Consider the following 12,936-nt stretch of genomic DNA (forward strand, 5'->3'; position numbering starts at 1 on the left):
AAACCAGTCATCTGTGGAGCTGTAGACAAGGCTAGAAATCTATATCTGGAATATTATGAGAAAAAATGAAGCTCAGCTCACCTTTTTGGGATGAGAAAAATTACTTTCAAAATTACTTTCAAGCTTTTTTAAAAGGGAACCTTTTAGGGACTTGGTATTTCTACAGTTCCTGTAAAGAATGAAGAACAGCGTCTAAATTCAGACATGTGGAAGTGTAATTTTAGACACACAAAAGCCTATGAAGGAGTAGAACCTCTTCCACTGAAAGTCAAATTTAAAGGAGCCTAGGAAAATGTGGTTAAGAAAACAAAAGCAGAAATGTAGATTTGATCTAATGCATGTAAAAGTATTTCTGCATATTTTGATTCCATTATTTTAATTTTCCTCAAATACTATCGAATTTTAAAAAGTGTATATCCTTTAATTTCTGCACTTTTGTACAAAGTATATTGACTTCTTTTGGCACAGATTTCATCAGTCACAGAATTAAAACATGATGTTTGATTATTACCTGAGTCATAGAGCACCTTAATAACTTACAGAAATATTAAACAGAAATATCAAAATTGGGACAAAAATTTTTTTTTTTTTAAATCCATGAGTTTTTTTATTTAACTTGAAGTGGCTTGACCATTAAAGGGCAATGAATTTCTGTTGGTCCACTTGAATTAGTTTGTTGGTATTCAGTGGTTCAGACCTATTCAGTCTTAAGCTGGCTCTTCCCCTATGGCATTTACTTCTATGACTTCTCCTTCCAAATAGTGGAAGGAAATGAGAATTGGAAAGTCAGTGATTAATTTATTGCTTTACTTCATGGTTGAGCTGTTGGGGATTATTGAAAGTTGGCATCAGTGCTTGTTTTTCCTGGAGCTCTAGGCTCTCACTAATTCAGTTGATTATTTACATTTTGTGTGTGTATATATGTATTGTCAGGGAATTTTTGATTCAGATTTTCAAATTTGTGAGAATTTTCAATGAATTTGGCACAGAACTGACCGTATTTCACGATGTACCTCTTGCACAATTCCACCCTGATTTACAGACATCTCTGCTGAAAAAAATCCTTCCCTAATTTTTTTTTTTTTTTAATATACTTTTTCTGTCTTTGGAATCTACATAGACATTTCAGAATGGAAGCTTGTCATTCTTGTTTGGTTTTTTTTTTAAATATCTTTTTTATTCTTACAAACATACATATGTATTTGCAGACTGAAGATTGCTTTAGTTATTTTTCAGTGTCTATTGAAATTAGTTTCTCAGTCCCTGACAGAGGTGGTTTTTTTTTTTTTGTTTTGTTTTGTTTTTTTTTTTTTGTTTTTTTGTGGGAAACATGATGTTATAACCAACTTGGGATGAAGTGCAGGTAACCATTGGAGAGTCATTGTTTTTAAATTGCTGCCCTAATGGTATTCTGAGTAGTGTCCTGTAACTGCCACAGGCATTAAATGTACTTCACTACTGCCTCTCTGGTCTCTTGAGGGTCTTAAGTGATCAGATCTTCCCTGCCCAAGAGTGGGATCATGTTGTTTTTTCATGCCTAGGTGGAACTCTGGGTGAACTTTTGAGATGTAATTTTGATGTCCTGGTTTAATTGCTGATGCTGAAGTTTTTATTCTGTCTTTAGCAAGACGTTGATATTTGAAGAATTATCTATGATCAAAGTATAATATAGATGAAGAAAACATGTAAGGCAATATTTGTCAGAACTGATAGGAAAGCTTGAGCTCTTCCCCTGGAATTCCTAGTCATGGGAGCTGTGAATGCCTAGGTTTTCTCTGTATTGGCTTGCTTCTTGTCAGAGCAGCACAGAGATGATGTGCTGGCAGCTGTGGGCAGTTTGTTCCTTTTTGTTCCTTTTCCAGAGTGCTCTCTTTGACTCCAGGTTTGTGCTTTGATTGGTCCTTTGTGTGATCTCTAAGGCATGGCCTTAAATATCCTTGTCTTTAGCCCTTGCTTAGTCAATAGGTGGGAAAAACGAAACCTCCTTTTATCAGTAAATGTTTTTCTCCTTGTTGACTTAACTCTTCATAAAATGGATTTATAAATCCAGGCATTTTAGATGCTTTCCACTGATAGTGATTGAGGGAATTAGATCTGTTCCAACATATTTAGAATTCTTATTGTTTTAGAGACTCATCTCAAAAACCTAGATTCACTTTTCCCCATTTGTGTGGGGGTTTTTTAAATTGTTTTCGTGTGTAGTAAAATCATCTGATAAAATGACATGTGAAGTCCTGATCCTGTTTCAGGTTGGACTGAGTTTCCAGCCTGAACTGACCCTATAGCTTTGAGTCCTGCTACTGTATTTCACCCAAAATAATAATAATAAAAAAAAAAAACACAAAAAAACCAAAAAAAACACCAAACAACAAAACAACTCAAGAAAATCCCCAAAATTCAAATCCATTTGAATAAAGTTTTTCTGGCCACCTAGAACTCTTGAAATATTGTTAAAATTTATTGTATTTGATGAAATTCTGAAGGCAATTAATCAACTCATCATACCTTGTTCAGTAACATTAAATAGAAAGGAAAGCTAATAAACATTTTACTAATGAAGTAGTAGTTCAGGAGGCTCTGTGTTGAGTAGTGGACACATAATTTAAACATCTGCATGCTCAACAGTAGCTTCAGAACATGTGCAGGGTGGTGTAGCAGGGCTGCTGTGAGTTCAGCCACTGACTGATTGTACTTCAAGCCTGAGTAATATGTTCAGAGTAATTGTTTTAAATTCATCTTACATTTTATTGACTGTATTTTGCCATTTAGTGAGGCAGCCATCCTGCCAAGCAGCCTTTGCAGATGGATATTGTAGTGACCCCTTTCAGCACTTTGATGTGAAAATGCCCAGGATCTTAAGCTCAGAAAATGTGCTTACTCTTTTGTTATTTTTTGATACCTTTCACAATGAGTTTTTTCTATTCCAAAATGAAGCCTGCAAAACTGACTTCAGCCCTTTTTTCTTGGTTTGGCATGGCAGCAACTTGAGGGTTATGTCAGGTTGCATTTTATCTGTGATAAATAAGCTCTTAAAAGTTTTCTGTTTGGATTTAGTACAGAAGTTTCCAACTGGACAGTATGTTTTTTGGACAGCATTTCTTGGACTTGTCCTGAGGATAAAGCTCTGACTCCTTCCCTTGTGCGTGTGCTACTGGAAAATAAAAATAGGGAGAAAAAAAAATTAATTGATCTGAAAGTCTCTAGCCTAAAGCCTGCCAACCCCAACCCCACAACAACTTCTCCTGCCCAAAGGAAATTCTAGAGGAATAAACAAGCCAGAAACAGTGTAGCAGGTTCATACATAGCTTTAATGTAAGGTTTCTAAGTCTCTCATGTGACTCTTGAAACTTTGCTGTTATTAGTAAATTATTTTTTCCTACAGTGATGGCTTTGAAGAGTTTATTAAAAAATCTGGAGACGCTGTGTTGTGTGGATCCAGATCAGTTGAGTTTCTCCATTTTGAAGGTGATGTGTTATGGCAGAAATGAAATAAAACAATCAGCTGGGGTGCTTTTTGTGAGAGGCAGATGTGGGAGAGGGAATAAAGCAGAAGTTTGATCCAAATAGTCACTGTACATGCAGTGGAAGAAAAGGTAGAGTTTTTACAGTAATTATGTGAGAGTGCAAGTAAGCATGCAGGTAATCCTGCTGGTAGTGTCAAACAAGGTTGAATGAATTAAAATTGCAGAAGAAAATACTAGATTTTAGATTTCTATTAAATTTGCATGTAAGTGAGGAGAAGTAAAGGAAAAAAGGATGACTTGCTGCTTGTAAATGGTGAGTTTCAGCTGTGACAGGCAGTGGGTGGACAGAACCTCCTTCCTGAGTAGATTTTCTAATTCTCTTTGGCTAGTAGCTTTGGGTTATTTTTCTGGGAATTCTCTTGTCTGGGTTTTTTGGATGGAGATTTTATTTCAGCCTGTGCTCTTCTTGTGTAGAGTGTTAATTCCTTTAGATTGAAGATGGAGAACTTGTAAACATCAAGAAGAGCAAAAAAATTGCAAATGAAATCTATGTTAGTGCAACTTATACATTACATCTAATTGGTTTTGGAAAATTCACAGAATATGCAAGAGTTATTGCCAAGTCATCACATACAAGCTGTGGTGCTTCTTATTGAAGACTTGGTTTGATTTACATTTATGTTTTGCACATTAAGTTCTTCAATTCAAAAAAATCTTTAAAATAACCTGGCCAGTGATTGGAACCCAATTTTATCAGTAGGAGTGTGGAGGGGGAGGAGGGATTTTTGTAGGAGGTGTATCAGATATGTCAAGAAGTTGGACAAGAGAAAGGTGCAGAAATGGTTTAAATTTGAGAATAATGAGTAGAAGGTTAAATGACACACATGAAGAAAAAATTACCTTTTTTACTGGCTGCCTCACCAAAATGTGCACAAAGTAGAAAATTAATTAAGCAGAAAGGCAGGTTGGTTTTTTTTTTCCCCTTCCTTTTTCATCTTGTTTGAAAATTAGGTTGGACCTATTTAGTCATGAGTTTTCAAGACTTTATACAAAACTGAAACATTCATATGTGACACCAGTTGAAAGAATGGACCTCAAAATTTAAGTTTTTTCCATTACTGGGGAAAAGAAAGCAAAACTTTTATTTGTTGAAGCTATTTATCTGGATAAAATGTTTATATAATTTTTTGTTTTTTTTAAAGTTGTCATGGTCTTGCATGAAACTGTTTCAAAAAGTGTGAACTTTATAAAATGAAAACCAAACACAAGTAGAAAAGCAGCCAGCATGTGTGGGCCTGCTGTGCTATGGAAACGGTCAACAAGGGAAATGGGGCCAATTTATGTAAAAAGGCATCAAACCAACAGCAGTGAAGCCCAGGGCTGGCAGCAGAATGACATGAGCAAACAGGAGCAGTGTAATGTCTGTGAAGATTTTGCTAGATTAATAATAAATAGCTATACATAAACAATTACTGTTTTTGACAGTTTCAATGACAAGTCATCCAAGAGAAAGAAAAATCTGCATATTTGGAATTGAAAAATGACAAGCTGCAGATGATAGAGGTGGTTGGGTACAGAGACAGGCAGCTTGTCTAAATATGTGTAATGCTAAATGCAGGTGATTATTTTGAAATTAAAAATAAGCCTTTGATTCAGTTAGTTTTAAATTGTCAGGCCTTCTCAGCTGCAAATTTTGCCAGGTGCTAGAAGTTGTAACACCAAGCACATAGCTTTATTACTTAAAAATGACATTCCTAGGCATCAGTAGACATCTTTCTACCAATGCTGTTTAGTGTGGTGAAAAGCAAATTCCCCTTTTTTCCCCATGTAATTAATTTGTGGAACTGTGTGATTCAGAAGCAACAGCAAAGATTTTAATATGTTGCCTTTGTCACATTAATGTATTAATCAATTGGGTAATTTATATGTACTATGGGGTTTTTTTGTGAATATCTAGAGCTGAATGAAGAAATACCCCTTTTAGCTTGCAAACAATGCTGTTAAATATGCCAGCCTCACAGAATATCCAGAGTTGGAAGGGACTCATGAGGATCATCGAGTCTGACTCCTGGCCCTGCACAGCACTGTCCCCAAAAATCACACCATGTGCTCAAGAGTATTGTCCAAGTGCTTCTCGAACTTTGTCAGGCTTGATGCTGTGCCCACTTCCCTAGGGAGCCTGGAAATCTCACATAAATTTGTAAATATGATCTTGTGTCCTTTTATTTCACCTCATCAATCTCGCTCATCTCACTGGAGCTTAAAGTACTGTGAAAATCAATCGGCAAAAATAGAAACCTCTACTTAGTGTCGACACATTGAGTATGTACAGAACACTCTAAATATGTAAAACTCCCTTTGTTGTTCCCTTGTTGGTCTGTACCAGTGGAATAAATTGGTCATTGTTTGAAAGCTAAGTCAGGGAAGCCCAAGGAATCTGATGCAGCTGTGCTGCAGGTCCAGTGTCTGTGCTAACATGGAACCAGAAGAAGGCAGGTGTTGGAGCACTGGTGGTGGTTGTAAATGAATCTGCTCCTCATGACATTACTTTATAATGCAGGCCCACCATAGCTGGGCAAGGGGTGCCCAACTGGGGCCAATGTGAGTCTGACAAAAAAGGAGCAAGATTCTATTGCTATCAGGAAGATTATCACTCCACCTCTTGTTGCAGAAGGTGATGGTAAAAGTCCTCTTCCAAATTTATTTTTAAAGAGGTTGTTGTTTGTTTGTTTTTATCTTAGTATTGATAAGATAGAGAAGGCTTGTTAGTCTTTATTTCAGTATAAACCTATCTTATGAATACTTAAATACTTACAAATTTGAAAAAAGTAGCTTTTAGGTAATGATGAGTGAATTTATCATAGTATGATGTGATATTTCAGGATCTCATTACTTTAACATGCTGCTCTCAGTTTTGATTGGCAGTAAGTATAAAGGTTTAATATACCATTTCTAGCTTATTTATTGTTTGTAATTTTTAGTGATGAATAGACAAAGCTCAGCTCAGCTTGTTTAGTTGTCATACTTGTCAGGCCTCCAGTTAGCAGAGGGCTACTTAAGTAGGTTTGTTGTTTTACTTAGAGATGCATCAAAAAATAAACCTGTGAAGGTGATACTTAAAGAGCCACCACCCATAAACTTCAATGTATTTTAGTGTCTCGATGTGAAATGTTACATGGTAAACGCTAAACTTAGGGAGAAAACCTGGGCTCCCTTTTAATCTTTGACTTTAAATGCTGTCAACTTTCAGAGAATAAAACCCATTGAATCTCTGTGTGCATTTTGGTGTGATGCTGATTTCACTGTGGTTGTCACTAGACGAAAGGTTTTATTCAGTGGTACAGAGATCTTTCAAATGGCAGATCTGGTGTGTTTTAAAGAGTGCCTCTGTAGTGCTGGGTGTGTGTGTTCATCTGGCTGTGTCTGAATATACATGAGCTCTTTTATATTTTTATATTGTAGTGTTTCCAACTAGATGTGACAAAAGTGTGAAAGCTCTGATCAATACTTTAATTTTATCATATATTTTATCTTTTGATAATTGCAATTTCTTTCTAGTATACTCCTATCCATGTTGTGTAATAGATGAAAGAAGCACATTGTGTTTGGAAAAGACAGCACAAAAAAAGCCATGGATCTCTGAAGATTATTATGCAAAGTATAAGGAGCTAATTATTCACAAAACTGTATTTCTTAATAATTCTGACTGCTTTTAAACAATTCTTGGAATCACATAAAACATTACAGTAGTTCTATTGTGTATCTTTACTGGTGGTTTACCAGGTTTCTTGCACGAGTGAAAGAGGTACTGTGTCTATAGTGGCAAATACCTATTGTTTACTCAAAATTCCAGGTTTAATGTTTGATAGAAAATACTTAGTAGTTTAAGAAAAAAATCCATCCTTGCCACTTGTTGCCATAAAAATTAGTATTATAAGCAGATGAAACCAATAGTTAAATTATGCTTGACCCAAGAAGACATGCCAAGAGATACTATCCATTTTGGAAGAGCATTGGTATGTGGAAGTTGTGTGAAGAATGTCGCTGCTCAGCCTTTTGTGAAGGATATATATTATCTAGGACAACCAAAATGATGTTCATTTGTCTTTAAATCATTAAAGTTTTAATTAAACTTAATTGCACTGGAAGTTTCAAGAGTCTGTATGAAGATAATTAGAAAAGAAATGTACCTCTTAACAATTTTTCGCAGTCTTATAAAGAACTTACTTCAATTAGTTAAATTATTTCTTAAATATCTAATTGACTAGAAAGTTTTCAGGAATTAACCTCTGCCATTAATATGCAACTGTCACATCATTTTTCATATATAGACAGCTGAATTCTGGCTTTAGGTGTAGACCTCAACCTAAATTTTAGATTTTCTACAGTTGAAGCCCACATAACCTCGAATATTTTCTCTTTAAACTTCTGCATAGATTGCATCATCTGTTGAGTAACTTTGCTGTCTCTTGCACTGAGCAGATGCTTACAGAAGGTACCCTACTGCTTTAATGACTTCTTTAACTGCCACTGTACTTTATGTCAAGTTTAACTTTACAGATTGCTATCTTTAAAAAAAGCCCCCCCAAAAGTCTCTAGTTTTGACCTAAGTTACAGCAGAGAGGGAAGGCTGTCTGCCTTGCTCTGACATGCTTGGTTTTTACGCATCGTGTGATTCCTTGTCTTATCTGGCCTGGACTTTGAGCAAGGCAGCGTAGCTAGAAGATGTTTAGAAGCAAAAAAAACCCCAAATCCTGCAGTTTAAGATGATGGGGGTTTTTTTTGGTTTCTTTTTTTTTTTTTTTTGAGATTAAAACTTGAAGTGTTTTTAACACTGCATGCATTTACTTTTGGATAAAAGTAGTCGTGTGAAACTCAAAGGAACTGTGTCACAGGAATTAAATATACATTTCTTTGCTGTTTCTTTGAAATGCTCAAGAATTGCTAATACTAACCTGTTAAAAATGATTTTCATTTCATTTTAAGGAAATAAATGTATTTGGCTTAAGCTGTTTCAAGTATCCTTCCATTTGAAAGCTAATTGTAGATTTCTGGGAGTGGAATTTATCATGGTGGCAATAAGATTAACTGTAGAAGTCCAGTGGAATGCCACTATAACTGGGAATGGAATTATTTGCTTCCTATGTATGTATTCCCAAGCAGAGCAGGCTATTTAGCATTTTCTGCATCTTCCTTCAGTGAAATTAGACAAGCTTGTTTTAGTATTTACTTTTCTGCAGGCACACACAGAGAACTGCTAGCTAGTCAAAAAAAAAGTTTTCAGACAAGTCATGAAATGCACCTCTCCTCTCTGAAAAGTAACACAGACACAATTGTGTATAATCAAAATTTTTTTAAATCATTTACCTGTTTTCCTACTTGCCAAAGAAGGAAAGAAGTAAAATTAGTGATTTGTGTCATTTTGTGTCTACTTTTCCCCCCTATAACACTAAGCCGGGCAATGAATAAAAAATTTGATTAAGATGATTGAAGTTCAGCCAGGTATCTGGAATTTTTCATTTCTGATAAGTCCTTTATACAGCATTCCAATTCGTAATTGTGTGGACAGATCTTTATTTCTCAGTATTTTTAATGTATGGTTATCCCATACTGTAGCAATGCAATTGCTGTGCCTGTCTACTAGTAGCATGGTAAATTTTCTTGATGATCTCTTAGTTTTCTGACTATTTCTATCTGGCTACATTTAAGTTCAGATTTCCTATATAGTCCCACATACATTGGAAAGTAACAAGTGAGTATAGAATTGAAAAAAAAAAAAAATTGATGTGCAGTTCAGTTTTTAACTTGAAGTATGATTTGATTTAGTCAGGAGCAATCATGAAACAGCAATTGTTTTGGCTATCTATATTGTACAAGACAGTCTCAAGGTCACTTTAAGCATGTAAACCATTTTATTCACTGTTTTTGACTAATGACTACAATTTGCTGTCACATTAATAGTCTGACACTGGGAAATCACGAAAGCATAACATTGGAAAATGCAGTTGCTTAGAAGATTTTTTCACTGCAGCACTGATGTAATTTGAAGGACTTTATGAAAGAATTCAGAGGGCTTTTTGTGTCTAAATTACACTTCTGTATAGCAGTTGATTTTACAAGAGTGATCTTTATTTAAAACAATAAAAAACTATCTCCTCTTAATATTGCAGCAACAAAGGCAATGTAGCATATATTAGAACCTCAGAGACCCTTTATTTGCTGGTGAATGGCTTTGTTCTTTGCCCTTATGGAAACTGGGTGTAGAGATACTTTGTGGTTTAGTTTCATAGTAGAGATTTGTTGTATAACATTAAACTGTGTGGTAATGATAAACAAATATTTCAAATGCTATTTGCATTGATTTTCAATTGCTTGTTTAGGAAAAAGCTTTGTCTCACTAGTGTTTTATATAGCTGCCATGAGGTTTTGATGTTCTGAAGTTAGGTAAACGTTATCCTTGTGAGCTTAGATTACAAATAATGCTACTTTGGAATATAAACTGGAGGATTCCACAATTACACTGGAACTGACATCACTTGAAGGACTTTTTGCACGTAATATTAAACAAGTTATAAGGAATAAATAGTTGGTTTATGGGTGCCAGTTCAGTTACCTGATACATTTGGAAGTTCTGCAGCGATCGGCAGAAGTTAATCCTCTCTGCATGAACAGGGCCAAGCCTTGTGCTCAGCTGGATTACCTGTTAAAGTGAGATACTCAGGACTTTACTCCCTGAACTTTTTAAATTTGCTTAGTAATTGCTTCAAGTTGTGCTGGTTGAGTTTCAGGTTGGAGATTTGGAAAAATTGTTTCACTGCAAGAGTGGTTAGGCATTGGAACAGATTGCCAAGGGAAGTGATGGAGTCACCTTCCCTGGAAGTGTTCAAAAAAGGAGTGGAGGAAGCATTTCATGATATGGTTTAGTGGCCATGGTGGTGTTCAGTTGAAGGCTGGACTTGGTGGTCTTGGAGCTTTTTCTCCAACCATAATGTTTCCGTGATTCTCTCTTGGACCTTTAGCCATGCATTTCGTCTGCAGTCTCTTAAACGTTGGAATGGTGGGGACCTGGTTACACTCTAGACTTACTAATGTCCTTAGGTTTTACAACTTGAGATGCATCATCATGAATCTCATTTAAAATTGGCTGTTGCCCTGCAGAAGTATTTAAAATTTGTTACAAAAAATGCTGTGTGCTTTTCTATATGTTTACTACACTATTCTACTCAGCAGTTACGCTCTAGAAAAACATAAAAACTGCCTTTCCTAAACATTGCATGTGTATAAGATGGCATCTAAGAGCTGCTGTGATATAAAATTTTGTTAGGTTATCCACAGTAAGCCAGTCTAACCTTCTGTTTGTAATATTTGAAAGCTTTTGCTGGAGAGCTCCTGTAAGACAACTGTGTACAGTGAAGAATGCCAGGGGTATAACAGGAGCAGTTTTAAGTCTTCTCCACACCGTTGAAATTCTTGTGGATTATGCAAAGCACCAAGTAATCCTACTTGGTCTGTCTGGCTTTGCCCCTCACTGTCAGTTCAGCAGTCTGGGTGCTGAAGTGAGATTTGTGAGATGTGTGAGTGGCTCTCGGTGCCCTGAAGTGTGGAAGTGTGTCGCTAGTGTCACCTGAGCGGGCAGCTGGGGTGCTCTGGGGCTTTGTGAGTGACATTTCTCAAGAGCTATATTTTAGATTCCCCATGGCTATGACTGAACATTCGACTAATGTGGAGTAGTTAGGTTTTCAGATATGCTCAGTTTCTAGAAACTTCCATTTTATTACATCCTTTGAAATCTAATTCACTGGAAAATCTCGCAAACTTGAAGGCACAGCCTTTCCTGAAACTAATGCAATTTTGTGTAACATACTATAGGAAGATACTAGTGTTCTTGGTAAAGGTTTTACTGTTTTGGTTTTTCTTCTATCAATTGTAAACATTTGAATTCCCAGACTTTTTCTAACACATATAGCTTATGTGTATACACTGATGAAGAATACTTTTATTCTGCTATTCATAATTGCTTTCCATTCATGCTTCTCATTAATAAATGCTGAGTTTATGAAGTCTCTGGAAGAACATATCATCATTAATACTCATTTGGCATTACCTAAAGCACAGGGTGTTCACTATTCTGTTAAAGAGAGACTACAATAAAATATATCAATGTGCCAGTTCAGAAAAGTTGTCTAATTTTATCAGGCAAAACTTTGGATCTTCCATCGGCTTCACTGGAAACCTTGAAATGGCTTGAAATTTATAGTAGGCACAATAGTTAATTAGTTTTGTAGCTGTGTTCTGTTAAAATGTTGCTTTTAAGCAGTGTATTCTGAACACAAAGTCTTTATCCATTTTGGTTTTCAAAGATTTTGGGACTCCTCTTGTGGTAGCAGAACAGAATTGTCAGTCCTCCAGCTGAACGAGCTGCTCAGATTGTACACAATTGCAACTTCTACCTAACTGTTGTTTTGTGATCCACTTTGCTATGAAAAATTTCCATCACCATCCTTTTAACTTGAATTTAAAGATATTTTATTCCAAAAATCTCATGAACATGGAGGCTTAGGTACGTTAGAAATTAACAATGCTGTCTTCCTTCTCACACAAAGTGTGCTTATCCCTTTCTCTTCTTTTTCCTAGGTGAGTAACCGAAGGTTAACAGGATTCCTGCATGTCAACTATGCTTATTGCTTTTCTGTAGTTTGTGGTGGGTGAGTAAGAAAGATACTGGTAATTTTTTGATTGTTTTTTGGTTTGGTTTTTTTTTTTAAATGAGCACACAAGCAAAAATGAATAATTCATTATAATGTCTGCTATGGTGTCTTAATTCTCATTGGCGTGTGTCGCAATTGGTTGGTATATTAACATAATACAAAAATGTGAAAAACATTTGAAAATTATAAGGGGAAGCTTGGCTTGGATACTCAGTTTCATGGAATTGTCTGACTGTTGTCTTTCTGTTGTTTAAATTATATATGTAGGGTTGACTGGCCAATTTTTAGAATTGTAGATGTGAAAATGATTTATTTTGTGTAGGAACAGGTGTTCCATGGAAGACTAAAATTCAAAGTCATACAAACTAATTCAGAAAATTATTTTACAGATCTAGACAACTGCTCTGGGCTTGAGGCTGCAGCACTTATGAATAAATGTGTTGTATTTTGAATCTTATTAATGGTCAACATTATGCTTTGGAGTTGTATTTCTTCTGCAAAAGTTGTTAGGAAAAATTAATTTTTTGGTTAATGCTCATATTTCTTAGTTATTCTTTGCGTTGTTTATGTTTGCTATAACTGGAATTTTTTTTTTTTTGCAAGACCTTTAAACAAAGAGGCTTGCTTATGCTGGATTTAATTCTTATCAACCACTGAGTGTATGTTGGGGAAAAACTGGAAGTAAAGGCTTTTGCTGTAGGTCTGGCCTTACAGTAATGCATTGTACAACATGTCCAGCAACTCCAGTGGCAGCAGTTGTTTTC

General features: G+C 35.7%; 1 protein-coding gene across 18 annotated transcripts in view; it reads left to right on the plus strand.

Moving 5' to 3' along the window:
- Window positions 1–12,936, plus strand: part of CADM2 (cell adhesion molecule 2) — a 589,213-nt gene that overhangs the window by 92,615 nt on the left and 483,662 nt on the right. For 12 of the 18 annotated variants that reach the window (XM_069024958.1, XM_069025004.1, XM_069025012.1 and 9 more), the window contains exon 2: window positions 12,099–12,169. The exons of the other annotated variants lie outside the window; for them this stretch is intronic. The gene's annotated coding sequence lies outside the window, so the exon portion shown is untranslated. The remainder of the gene's footprint in view (window positions 1–12,098; window positions 12,170–12,936) is intronic. 18 annotated transcript variants of the gene reach the window in all.

Source organism: Aphelocoma coerulescens, chromosome 1 (genome assembly GCF_041296385.1).
Source record: "Aphelocoma coerulescens isolate FSJ_1873_10779 chromosome 1, UR_Acoe_1.0, whole genome shotgun sequence".
Taxonomy (NCBI): domain Eukaryota; kingdom Metazoa; phylum Chordata; class Aves; order Passeriformes; family Corvidae; genus Aphelocoma; species Aphelocoma coerulescens.